Below are 12716 nucleotides of genomic sequence, written 5' to 3'. Positions count from 1 at the left end.
TTGCGAATGATCACATTGCGATATCGATTCTAAAACAATATATTGTGGAGCCAAAATTCCAATTCTGATTCCATTTATTGATTTAAATTCTTGATTCCCAGTATCTATTCCAATGTATTAAAAAGGTCATCATATTAGGATATTAATAGGTATTAGGATGCATTCTTTTAATTTGATGTGGCAGATGCTCGGTCATGTTAGTCCATCTTTAAACTAATGTTATGATTATTATTATTAGTCAAGGTCTATTAGCCAGATTCCCAAATTAAAACTTAAAAATGTGTGCAAAGGAATTGATACATTTCACAACATCCAGTTCTTAATCTAAGTATCCAATTTCAGAACTTGAACTGATTTTCGAATCCCAACTAAAGTTACATTAGCACAAAACCAGACTTAATTTATACCAAATGAATGCATAAATGTGCATTGATGACAAAAAATCAACAAGTAGGCAAAACGAGTAATAATGTTCTGTTACATGTCAATAAGTGACTGATTTCAGGGAGCAGGACACTTCAGATACTAAAGAGCATTTCATTGGTCAGAACATCTGATGAGAAGCTGAAGGTGGTTTTATAAGGAAACCATAAAAAATCCATAAGTCATAGAAAGTCATGAAACATTAATTAGCAAAGATTTTAGAACCTGCAAGTTTTGAAAGCTCTGAAATGAGAATGTGTTGTCTTTGTTTTGCAGCACACTAGCTTACAGATAACCTCAAGTCTGCTATATTAATACTAAAATCAATTAATTTCGAAGGTTTTCAAGTAGAACAAATTCTCAGCTGTTTTTGTTTGGTTGGTTTTATATAGCTTAGAAAAATTCATATCAGTATTTGAATTATGGCCTTTTATATTAGTTATCAACTTTCAAATATAAAGTGATACAGTATGCCATTTCAATGCATCCCTAGTCAAAACAAAGCAGACCTAGACCCAATTAAAACACACTGCAGCTCAGAGACAACGTATATACTCTCTCTATATCCTGCCCTAGATATTCCAGCAGTAAATATTTAATGTCCTACTTTGGATGCCTATATCTGATGTTTGTAACCTTAACAGATAACAAATTATATCTTAAAATGAATGACCAATTTATGGTACAGAGGGGTCAAAGACCTCTCGTATGACGGCTTACAACATGCGGACAGATGTTCAGACTAAGACAAATCTGATCATGTGACACTTCTTACTGTGCCCATGCTCCATATTGCAGACATTCTAAATGATGTAGCTAAATTCCAAATGGACAACTGTCGTATAAGTGGCACTTAAAGGGATATTTCAGTCAAAAATGAAAAATTCTGTCATCATTTATTCACCCTTCAAAACTTATTTGAGTTTCTTTTTTCTGTTAAACATAAAAGAATATATTTAGAAAAATGCTGATTTTTGGAAGTCAAAGGGTCCAAGCAATCAGCATTCTTCAGAAGTGTTCAACTGGGTTTTTTTGGTGAACTATCCCTTTAAGGAGAAATCAATGACTTAATTCATTTTAAAAGTCAGAATGTGAAAGAATTTGCTTTCATAAACCATAATGGAAATAAACTGTAAGACTGACATCAAATGTCAAGTAAACTAAATGTTCTGTATTCACTCAAATATGTCCATTCACACATAGACACCCATGTATTATGCATATAAACAGTGTCAGTGACAGGAAATATAGGAGAGAAAATCAGAAATGGATGGAAAGACAAAGAAAAGGATAGACAGAGAGCTTGTCATAGTAGCCAGAATGTTTGTTTATCGCATAAGTTCAACTGTGTCTCATTGTTTCCCTAGCTGCCACACTATCCACATTCACAGCACTCAGATAAACACAATTACACACTGTCCTGCTCAACAAAGGTCCAAAAAAGCAGCAACAGTGTTGCGTGACAAACCCACAAACCGTCATGAACCAAATCAAGTTGCGGTGGATTCTGACAGCGGGGGGCAAATGAGTAAAAAGCTGAACAAATCTCCACAGCAGTTTTGATCCAGTATAGACATTAATATGATTATGCAAGTCTGTTCAAAGCTAAACATGGGATTAAAATGCTACTGCCCCAGAACCTACCCGGAATCCATCTCCTCCCCCATGAATCTTCCTCACCCTTGCTATATTTCAGTGCCTGTCTAGTCTTACATATTTATTTTCATCACTCATCCACAGCTTTGTCTTCGCATTTCCTTTTCTTGTCTTCCTTCCCCCTGCATTTATATGGATGTGAAGTGTAATTCTGTTGATATCCTGATAGTAAGAGGCCCAGCTGGTCCAAAAAAAAAAGAAAAAAGAAGGGATTACAGGCAGTGTGATTCCCCCTTGTATTTGTCGGCTGGACTGAATGCCCTCAGTTCCCACAGACGTCACAATATCCATCTGAAACACTTACTGTAATCACCTGCTACTGTACAGTAGCACACAGTTATGTACAGTGTTAGACAGTAAGATCTTAAAAACAAAGCATAACTGCTAAAAGCTTTAAAATGACTACTGAAACGTACAGTACAACAGCTTATTTAGTGTTGCTGATAATGTTCATCTTAAAACAAATCCTGATCTGATTTGCTTATCTGTTATTTTAGTATTACTTCTATAACCTTAAAGCATTGACATTTTGAATGATATTGTATTTTCATATTTTTGCATTTGCATTTGGGTTTCATTTAAAGTTTTATTCATCTTGTTATGTAATGACATGTAATAATTTGATATGCTTATAAACAAGAAAAAAAAAATTCTAATTTTCTGCTTAAATAAACCAACCCAGGCTCATTCTGGAGAAAGCAAAATACGTCCCAGGAGGTATGTTTTTTACAGTTTTTATTTTTGTGAATCCACCAGAATCCACCGCTGTGTATGCTTTTCTGATCACAAATTTCTATCGTGAGTGCCATTTGTGCCTGCTCTTCTTGCATAAGTCGACTAGAGGCCGTTGTCGACTGACTGACTGACCAACTGAACAATATCCCCACCCTCTCCCTTCCCTAAACCCAACCAATAGTATTTTAAAAAGCACTGATTGACTCGCCCATCCCCTTCTCTAAACCCAACCGCAGTGTTTTGAAAAGCAATGCAGAAAAAAAAGCCCTCGCCTGATTTTTTACCACGTTTTCAGATTTTACCACATTCTCACCCTGTTATTTACTTGTTTATTTTATTTTTTGGCTTCTGTTTTTGTCTTACTCACTTTCTGGAACCGTTCTTCACCGGACTCAAACCCCATTGCCGCAGTAAACTCCACTCTGCATCTCCAGTCTGCCGATTATTACATAATCTACATAATTCACAATCTCCATGAACGTATTTAGGGCTACGTTTTCAGAATGCAACAAACACTGCTTATTTAAAGAGAGCTGAAATAACACAATTCTTCAGATATGGAGGAATTGTGTGGAACACATTTTTTTACAGTATTAAAATAAAGTAAAAAGTGTTTTAGTTGAAAACAGTATCATGTAAAAACAACTTCATTTGAATTCAACTTTAATATCATTTGCACTAATACAATTTTAGCTATTCAACTTAATTCCATTAGTTGGACATTTTTATTAGTTGTATCTAAAAACACCAACACTCTTGCTTATTCATAGTATTCACTGAAACAAGAAAGGCCCAATCTCCAGTTTTTCAGAGAGAATAAAGCATGTCATATGGCATGTCATATGGTGTGGTCTCCTAAGGCTTATTCATCAGACCGTGGTAAATGAGACACAGGTACATCCCTGCGCTTTTCCTGCTCTAACTCTGACACGGCCCTGTGTCCTGCTGTGATTCAGCAGTTTCTTTGCATGATGTCACCAACCCTGGCACAGACTGGCATCTCACAGAGTGCCATCACTCTGTGTTTAGGAGGAGCACTCTTGTTCACTTAAATCACCCATTTGAGTCAAGAGGCCTGAACACAGCGGGTGAGTGTTTGGGTATTTGTACAGTAAGTCCAAAAGTCGGAGACTATACTGAACCTTTGGTATGCAAAAATCTAATTTGAAATATATATATATTTAAATTCATTTTCTTTTCAACTTAGTCCCTTTTTTAATCTGGGGCCGCCACAGCGGAATGAACCTCCAGCATATGTTTTAAGCAGCGGATGCCCTTCCAGCTGTAACCCATCACTGGGAAACAGCCATACACATCCATTCACACACATACACTACGGACAATTTACTGTAGCTTACCAAATTCACCTACAGTGCATGTCTTTGAACTTGTGGGGGAAACTAAAGAACCTGGAGGAAATCCCATGCAAGCACGGGGAGAACATGCAAACTCCCCACAGAAATGCCGACTGACCCAGCCGAGGCTCAAACCAGCGACCTTCTTGCTGTGAGGTGACATCACTACCCACTGCACCACTGTGCCACCGTATTTTTAAATGTTTAAATGTTAAATGAAAAAATGAAGGACTCTTCAATATTTCTAGATTGCAAACCAAATGAGTAACACTTTGTAAACGTCAGATGTTCTTCCACATTCTTCAGGCTACTTCAAGATGCTTTTTGGTTCATCAGAAGTCATGCTGGAAAGCATGATCATCAGGTTAAAGCTCAGTAATGCTGAAATGCCCATCATCATTTGTATGATAATTTACACACCGACATTTTGTCTGTTCCCTACTTACATGACTTTCTCTTTTGCAACATATATTTATGCTGGGAAATCATTTAGCCATAGTATTAGGGAGTCAATGGGCACAATGTGTGGTTTACAAAGGGTCTCATTGACTGACGATTGTAAAGATTATTTTATATCTGTACTTATTTCATCATCAGAACAGTATGCTCATACTGCACATTTACTTGTGATGTCACCATGCAGGAATTATGGGTTTATTATCTTGAATTTACATTCATCAAGAAGCAGTTATTAATATACAACAACAAAACTCATATTATTCATTCGTTTTCCTTCAGCTTAGTCCCTTTATTCATCAATGGTCACTACAACGGAATGAACCTCCAACTTATCCAGCATATGTTTTACACAGTGGATGCCCTTCCAGCTGCAACCTAGTACTGGGAAATACCCATATAAACTCATTCACACACATACACTACAGTGAATTTTGGTTTATTCAATTTACCAATACCGCATGTCTTTGAACTGCTGAGGAAACCCATACGAACACGGGAAGAACATGCAAACCACACACAGATATGCCAACTAACCCAGCCGGGGCTTGAACCAGCAACCTTCTTGCTGTGAGGCAACAATACTAACCACTGAGCCACCTTATATTATTTCAACCTAATTAAATCAAGCCTACCGTTTCAGTTTTACTTTCACATAATGTTTACCGTGTTAAGTAGATTATTGTTGTTCTTCTGTTTTCTACTTTTAGTTTCTGCTTTTGACAACTAGTTGATGTTTCATTGGTGAAAACTTGTGAACAATGCAAAGAAAAAAGCCTAACTCTGCAGCTTGATGCAGCTTTTCTTACTCTTTCATGGCATATAATAAAATATATTTAAGACAAAATTTAAATTCTGTCATATATTAACTATTTTTTAATTATATATATATATATAGCTAAAATAAAACTTTCAAACATGTTTACATGAGCATACCACATACTGAATGTGCTGTTTTGTGTATGTAGCGGATGCCAGCTAGTGAAAATGCTAGGAGTTGCTGAGGTTATATTGGTGCCAAGACCTGGATAGGAGTGAGGTTTAGGGGGGGTGAGTGTAGCAGAGGCCAGCTAGTCAAAATGATGTGCAGGTAAACCTCACTTCTCTGACCTCTAAAGGTGCTCTAGTGACAGATGCTAGAGGCCATGGTGTTTAGCCTCCTTGCTAGAGCAACTGACTCCCATGCGGAAGGTGGCTGGTTTGATCACAGCTCAGATTGAAATACATGGTTACATACTCTGTTACATGTACATGTGGTTCAGCTGTTTTCCCATGAAATATTTGTACAAACGGTTTTAGAGAATGATGCTTTAAAAAACAAGCATACGCACACAATTATACGATTTCATGCTCAGTGCTTTTTAGAAGAATTCTCAGTTAATGTAGTAAAAAGTTCAAGCAATTACACAAACAGATCTGTCATCTCAAATGTGTCTCCAGCCAAATGGTCCAAAATCAAATCTGACAGAAGAACAAGCTCTGTGGTTTAATGCAGAATGGCCAGCTCACAAGAGTTTTTTGACCAGAGATGGGGCTGGCATTTGGCAACCATTTGTGTTGCTGTGTAAACGCTGTATTCCAAACATTCCTGTATGAATGCACACAGAACGTGGGATGGGGGTCTGGCTCAATGTGTCCCATTGTGTGGCAAAGCCACAGAGCATGCGGTTACTGGCTGCCACTCATTGTGACAGGGTTTATGTATCTGCACCACCACCAATCTCTGCCTGTCTCCTAGTAAAAAACTGAAGCATCCAAAAATAAGGCACCTTCAAAGTGCCAAACCACTGTTAGTGTTTCATCAGCTAAAAAGCCTGTTTGTATGCTATTTTTAGCAGCACATAATTTTTCAACAAAGCATGATCTCGTACATTTCTCGCCCCAATATTGCAATCGGCTTACATCATCGTCCTAAAAAGGAGAGAGTGCTGTTGGCCCCCCTTATAAACAGCCTGCCCATGGACACAGCACAACAGCGGAGGGGGGGTGTCTATGCGCATTAGAGTCAGAGGCCATCAGTGAGGGGAACGAAGATTATGTATGACGGGACACGGGGCATCACAACAGGCCGGCAGGCCCTGACCTGACACCCCAGAAACACAGCAGTCCAGAAAACAGCATGCCATCTTACTGAGCTTCCCCTGGCCAGCAATATATGATGACATTGTGGGTTCACCCCAGTTCATTTACATAAAATCCATCTTTTAAAATGTGTTGAATTATTTATCTGTTTTTTTTTTCTTTAATTTTTTAAGTCATAGAATATTTATGAAGAAGAGCCTAGAAGTTGTGAAGGTCATACTTCTTATATAAAATATCACTTCTACTTTAAGTAAAGATGGCAAAAGTTGGACATTTTTACATTTGAGATGTTCAACACTGAAAAACTTTTTAGTCTTAAACTTTCTGTAATGTCACAACTATCATGTATCAGTGATAATAATAAAATAATACAAGTTCTATTTGCTTAAGTGGAGTGTTAAATGTTTATTTTCTGTCATATAAGGTCTATATTTAGAACATTTTGAGGGATGTAAACTGAAAAACGGCACTTACGTATTTCTTGTTTTACATTTTAAATTTCTATAGCTTCCAAGAATCCAAAAAACAGCCACATATTGATAATTAATGTTAAGATGGCTGTTTTAACATTAAGTTTTGATTTAATTGCCTCTTGTAACAGTTATGAAATATTCTGGTAACAAGCAGGAAATGTTCATGGCCCAATGACATGACCACACTGAAATGATACAGTATCTGCTGAAAAAGGTCACATATATCATATTTGTTTGTCCTACACTGGTCATTACTGGTTTGTTACTAGTCTGACATCTGGTCATCTAGTCTAGCACCATCTTTCAGCTTATTTCTGACCGCAGTTTGGACTAGTTAGAAGTCATATAAAACAGTTACCTTCAGAAGCTTAACAAATAGAACAGTTAAAATTAAGCTACTGTAATTTATCCAGATTTTAATGGCAAATTTAAATGATAATAATTAGAACTGTTTTAAAATGAATCACTTTTTAATATTTGCAAAAAATGTATGTATTTTTGCAAATGACCACCGATCAATACAAGTCCAAAATAATATTAAAATAATATTAATAATGTTGCGTTAAATAGTATTCCACCAAGGACAATAACTACTGAATAGTACATCTGAATATAAATGAATAGCAGAGTTTGTACCATAATTAGTAATAAGGGCACAGAGAATCGATTTTACAACATTTTTTTTTATGCGATGAATGATTTAAGCATCAACGATAAGCTTTAGGTGTTTTTACTCTATTTTGATCTAAGTGCCAATTACACAGTAGAAATGTGCAACAATGGGAATCTAAAAGTGTGTTGATATGTAATTTTTGGCCACCAAGATTAGAGATTTGAGATTACATACATTCGATATGTATCAAATTTTTGGCCGAAAATATGTTATGCCGTTTAATAGACCCTTTAATTTTTGTGGCTTCAGTCATTGTTGGGTACTTTTTAAAATCTGGAAGCATCAACAACTTATATCGAAATATATATCGTTATCATTTAATATTGAAAATAATTATCAAGATTGCATTTTTGCCATATTGCCCAGCCCTAAGATTTTTTGTGTTATGATATCTAATATCATTTGTACAAATGCATTTGCTGAGACTATTCTAGAAGGTAAAACAGATTCTGATTACAACATTTGAGATGTTAAGTGATAAAATTACTGCATTGGTTTGTTTGGTTAGCCACATCATATATTAAGGAAAAGTTACATGAGATTTTTGTTCCACACCGAGGTATTTATTAGGTAAATGTGTTTCAGTCATATTGTATTCACACATCTTCTTATTCACTCAAAAAATATATTTTTTGCTGCTTGTTCAGCCTACTTATAAAAATGAGCTTAAATAACACAATTCTTTAGTTTTTTACGTACAACTTAATTGTTTTATGCTAAATCCACTTAAAGTTAAGTTAACTTAATCTATTTGTGTTGGGACAACATTAATGACTTGTGTGGAACCCTGCATTATTTACAATGTTGAATAAAGAAAAAAATCTAAACTCAGCAGTTTTTTGCATCTTGACGTGTCCTTTTAGCACATGGTTTTATGTGACATCTCGAAATTTGCATGGAAACAAATAACTAATGCAAAAGTAGCTGACAGCCAATCCGAGTTTAAGCATTTAAAGTGTATACAACTAATGTTTATATTGTTATTGTACAATTACCATTATCAAGGGGCATTAAAGAGAAAGTTCACCACAAAATAACAATTCTGCCATCACTTATTCATGCACCATTTGTTTGTCCAAATTTGTTTGGGTTTCTTTCTTCTGTTGAACACAAAACAAGATATTTTGGAGAATGTTGGACAAAACAGCCATTGTACTTCTTACTATGAATGTCAACGGCTGCTTTTTTCCAACATTCTCCAAAATATCTTATGTGTTTAACAGAAGAAAGAAATTCAAAGTTTAGAGCCACTTGAATGTGCGCAAATGGTGAATTTTCTCATTTTTGGGTGAACTATCCTTTTAAGAGACTGTATATCATTTGCACAAGCTTATGTTTGGTAGGATACATTTTAATGCATTTCCTGTGATCATTTACATGATGAAGCACAATCACACACACTATGATGTCAGACAAATGAAAACATTTACAGAATGACAATGACATTGTACCATCAATCACTGTTACATTTGATCCTCTCATTGTTTTTAGAGGTGTATTGATCTATAACATTTTAGTCTAAGTTTAATAAAACCTAATCCTGCCTCACCCTACAAGCAAAAATAATAAAATAAACAAGAATACAGGCTCATGAGGGACACCTCCTTGTCCTTCACACATGGTTTAACTGAATAAACAGTACTGTGACATTTGTTGATGCTCTGTATGCACTGCAAACAAACCTAGTCATAGTGCAATAGAAATAACGTGCATTAAAGATTTAGGGGAGGGGGGGTGTGGTCAGACTATCCATCTACAATCCAACAATGCAGAAGATCAAACGAGAAAACGTGGTCACGAGAGACTAGCTCTGTTTCATAGAAAGACGACTGACAAATCTCCCACGACCAAAACGCATCCACACATGACCCTCAAAGCGTCCTTTTCGGATCGTGTACTCCATTTCAATCGCATTTCACGAAATGACGCATGTGCATGAGGATGTGGATGGAAGAGGTGCACTGCAGAGAGCCGAGCACGCGATGCTCACAGGCATCAAACGCAAGGATGGAGGAGAACAATGCGATGCGACGCGCCCATTGTAATAATCCACATTATGATTGTTTATTATAAGAAGCGCGTTTTGGTTTGTCGCGTCGCTCGTTTGCGGTTTATTTTAAATGGTCTTTTTAAAAAAACCTTGTAAGGAGTCACCATCACACAACGTTATCACAATAAGTTATGTAACTGTAGTACTTTTCAAGAGATGTCTGCTGCGGAAGACACCTGTCCAGAGCATCAAAGCTGCGGCAGTGCCTAAACAAAGAAATCAAGGCAGGTCGACATATTTGTGAACGTTTGGGAACGAGAGAGCGATGATGAGTCACCCTGTATTTACATCGCATCCTCCTCTCGCGTGGCGGGACTGCGACTGTATCAAAATTCACGGTTTGTTAGCTATCAATTTTTGTCCTCGTTACGCTTAGGCTTTAGTCCTGCACACGGTTTGATGGTATTGGCTTGTAGTGAAGTGGTGAAATGTGAAGGCTAATGACAATGTCAAAGCGCACTTACCCGTTGTTGTTGTTTTTAAAATTGAGTGCGCTGTAGTGTTGGCCGATGTGCACACTGTCAGATCCGCCCTCTCGTACAGTTCGCCTCTGTCAGAGCGGGGCGACTCCCCGCCCCGCGTACAGCTCGGCCAATCAAAATGCAGGACAACTGCGCTCGTTCTCTTTTTCTTGTCACAGCAGCACTGCTGCTCCTGGACAGAGGTTTTCATCTTTTAAATGCCACAGACCCCTGGTTATAATCCTACTGTGAGGGACAACCATTCTAAAATGAACTAGCACCTTTGTATAAAAGCATGCTTTATACTGTAATTAATTATTAGATTATTATAGATAAATCTTTAATATTATTTTAGAAATATTAATTTATTTGGACTGCAGTTTTTATTAATGTTTTACTTGTTTTAAGCAAATATGTATTATTCATTTTATTATATATTTCATTTTATAATTTTTTAAAATATAATTATTTTCTCAGTACTGGAAGGGCATCCGCTGAGTAAAACATATGCTGGATAAGTTGGCGGTTCATTCCCCTGTGTCCACCCCTGATGAATAAAGGGACTATGCCAAATTAATTAATAAACTTCGATTTATTTTTGTTATCTATTATATATATATATATATATTAATTGTATGATGCAATTTATACTATAAAAAATGTATATCATAGGTCTAAAACTTTGTTATGAAATACATGTTTCTATTTATTTTGTAACTTTAATTTTAAAATTTTGACTTTTTTTTTTGTAATTCTACAGGCCCCATAGTATAAGGGACCACCATTCTAAAATGTAATAGTCATCTTGATTTGTTGAAGACTAATCATTTATTTCTTTTCTTTTCGGCGTAGTCTCTTAAATAATCAGGGATCAATGAACCTCCAACTTATCCAGCATATGTTTTACGCAGCGGGTGCCCTGCCAACCACAACCCAATACTTGGAAACACCCCCAAACACCTGCATTCACACACACATACACATACACCAATTTAGCTTCTTCAATTCACCTGTACCACATGTCTTTGGACTGTGGGGGAAACCGGAACACCTGGAGGAAACCCAGGCGAAGACAGGGAGAACATGCAAACTACACACAGAAATGCCAACTGACCCAGTCGGAGCCCAAACCAGCGAACTTCTTTCTGTGAGGCGATCGTGCTACCCACTAATATGTGTTTTTTGAATTTATTTTGTGTGAGAGTATTGATGGACAACTAATGGAACATGTGATGCTGATGGCAAATGACCTGGCAGGGAGTTTCACCAATCGATACTTCAACAACTGTGCTCTGATTTGGGCATCAGACCACTTGACATTGTATCAAGGAAAATCAGACTGTTTGATATGAGATGTGATACCCTTGTAGTTTACTGTCCTTTATGCTGAAAAATTATGTAAATTTTCCCTGATTGTAACCTCATACATGTATGCACCCTTACAAAAATAGACTGAGGGTGTAAAAGAGTGTCAGGTGTTGTGGAAGAACACAGTTCCTCTATTGTGTTGTTAGTCCGGTCCTGGAACATGATTAAGGAGCAGAGTTGAGGCCCTAATATAAAAATATAACAATAATAGGCTTTATTTTTAAGTGGGTGTGTCTCTTTCTGCTGGTTTCCCATTTCACTGAACCTTTCTTTCAGGATCATCGCTTGAATAAACAGTCCAGTATATTGTACTTTCTACTGTATGCAGTACACTATATTGCTCCTAAAGACACATTCAGAGGTTGAACAGCATTCATGATATGCTTCTATATTTGGAGTTTTCAAGCTTTAGGAGGGCCTTTTCCTGTTTGCCGAAGCGGGAAGGGTTGGTCTATATTTTGGCTGCAGTATTATATCCTATTGCAATTTATTCAGCATGATTTGTGTATACACATACTCAAAGTTGTTTGATCCTAAAAATACATATAAAGGATAGTTCAGTTTATGTTTAAAAAGCAGAATGATTCATAATACCCCCAATGTCCCAAAACCCACGCCTGCATCTTGGCCCCTTTGTAGGTGAATGCAAATGACAGGAAGTGTGCAAGACTGTATCTGGTCCAAAATTTTTCAAAGCTCAGTGTCATTAATGCACAATAAATCCACATTTAAGAGTTCACACTAAGATGATGATTGATTCTAAAGGGAGTTTGGCATGCTTTCCTGGGTGGGAGCCCTGAGTTCATAAAATTCTCTAACCCAGGATTCCCTCCTATTTGCAGGGCACGAGGGGAGTTTGATCTTAGGTAGGTCTTGAGAACTCCTCTGTTTATTTAGGGCTGATGACAGATTATGTATTGATATGAAGAGATATACTGCTGGTTAAATGCTCAAATATAGTGCTAATCTAGATTGATCAATTAA

The 12716-nt window shown here is 36.7% G+C and overlaps 1 protein-coding gene across 28 annotated transcripts in view; it reads right to left on the bottom strand.

Annotated features, from left to right (window-relative positions):
• The window catches only part of map4l (microtubule associated protein 4 like), a 74649-nt gene extending 64225 nt beyond the window's left edge, over positions 1–10424 (bottom strand). For all 28 annotated transcript variants that reach the window (XR_015478461.1, XR_015478462.1, XR_015478466.1 and 25 more), the window contains exon 1: positions 10368–10424. The gene's annotated coding sequence lies outside the window, so the exon portion shown is untranslated. The remainder of the gene's footprint in view (positions 1–10367) is intronic.
• Positions 10425–12716: the final 2292 nt, after the last annotated feature.

Source organism: Danio rerio, chromosome 2, assembly GCF_052040795.2.
Source record: "Danio rerio strain M-AB ecotype USA chromosome 2, GRCz13ab, whole genome shotgun sequence".
Lineage (NCBI taxonomy): Eukaryota > Metazoa > Chordata > Actinopteri > Cypriniformes > Danionidae > Danio > Danio rerio.
Note: the sequence above shows the minus strand (reverse complement) of the source record. Positions and strands in the feature narration are given on the sequence as shown.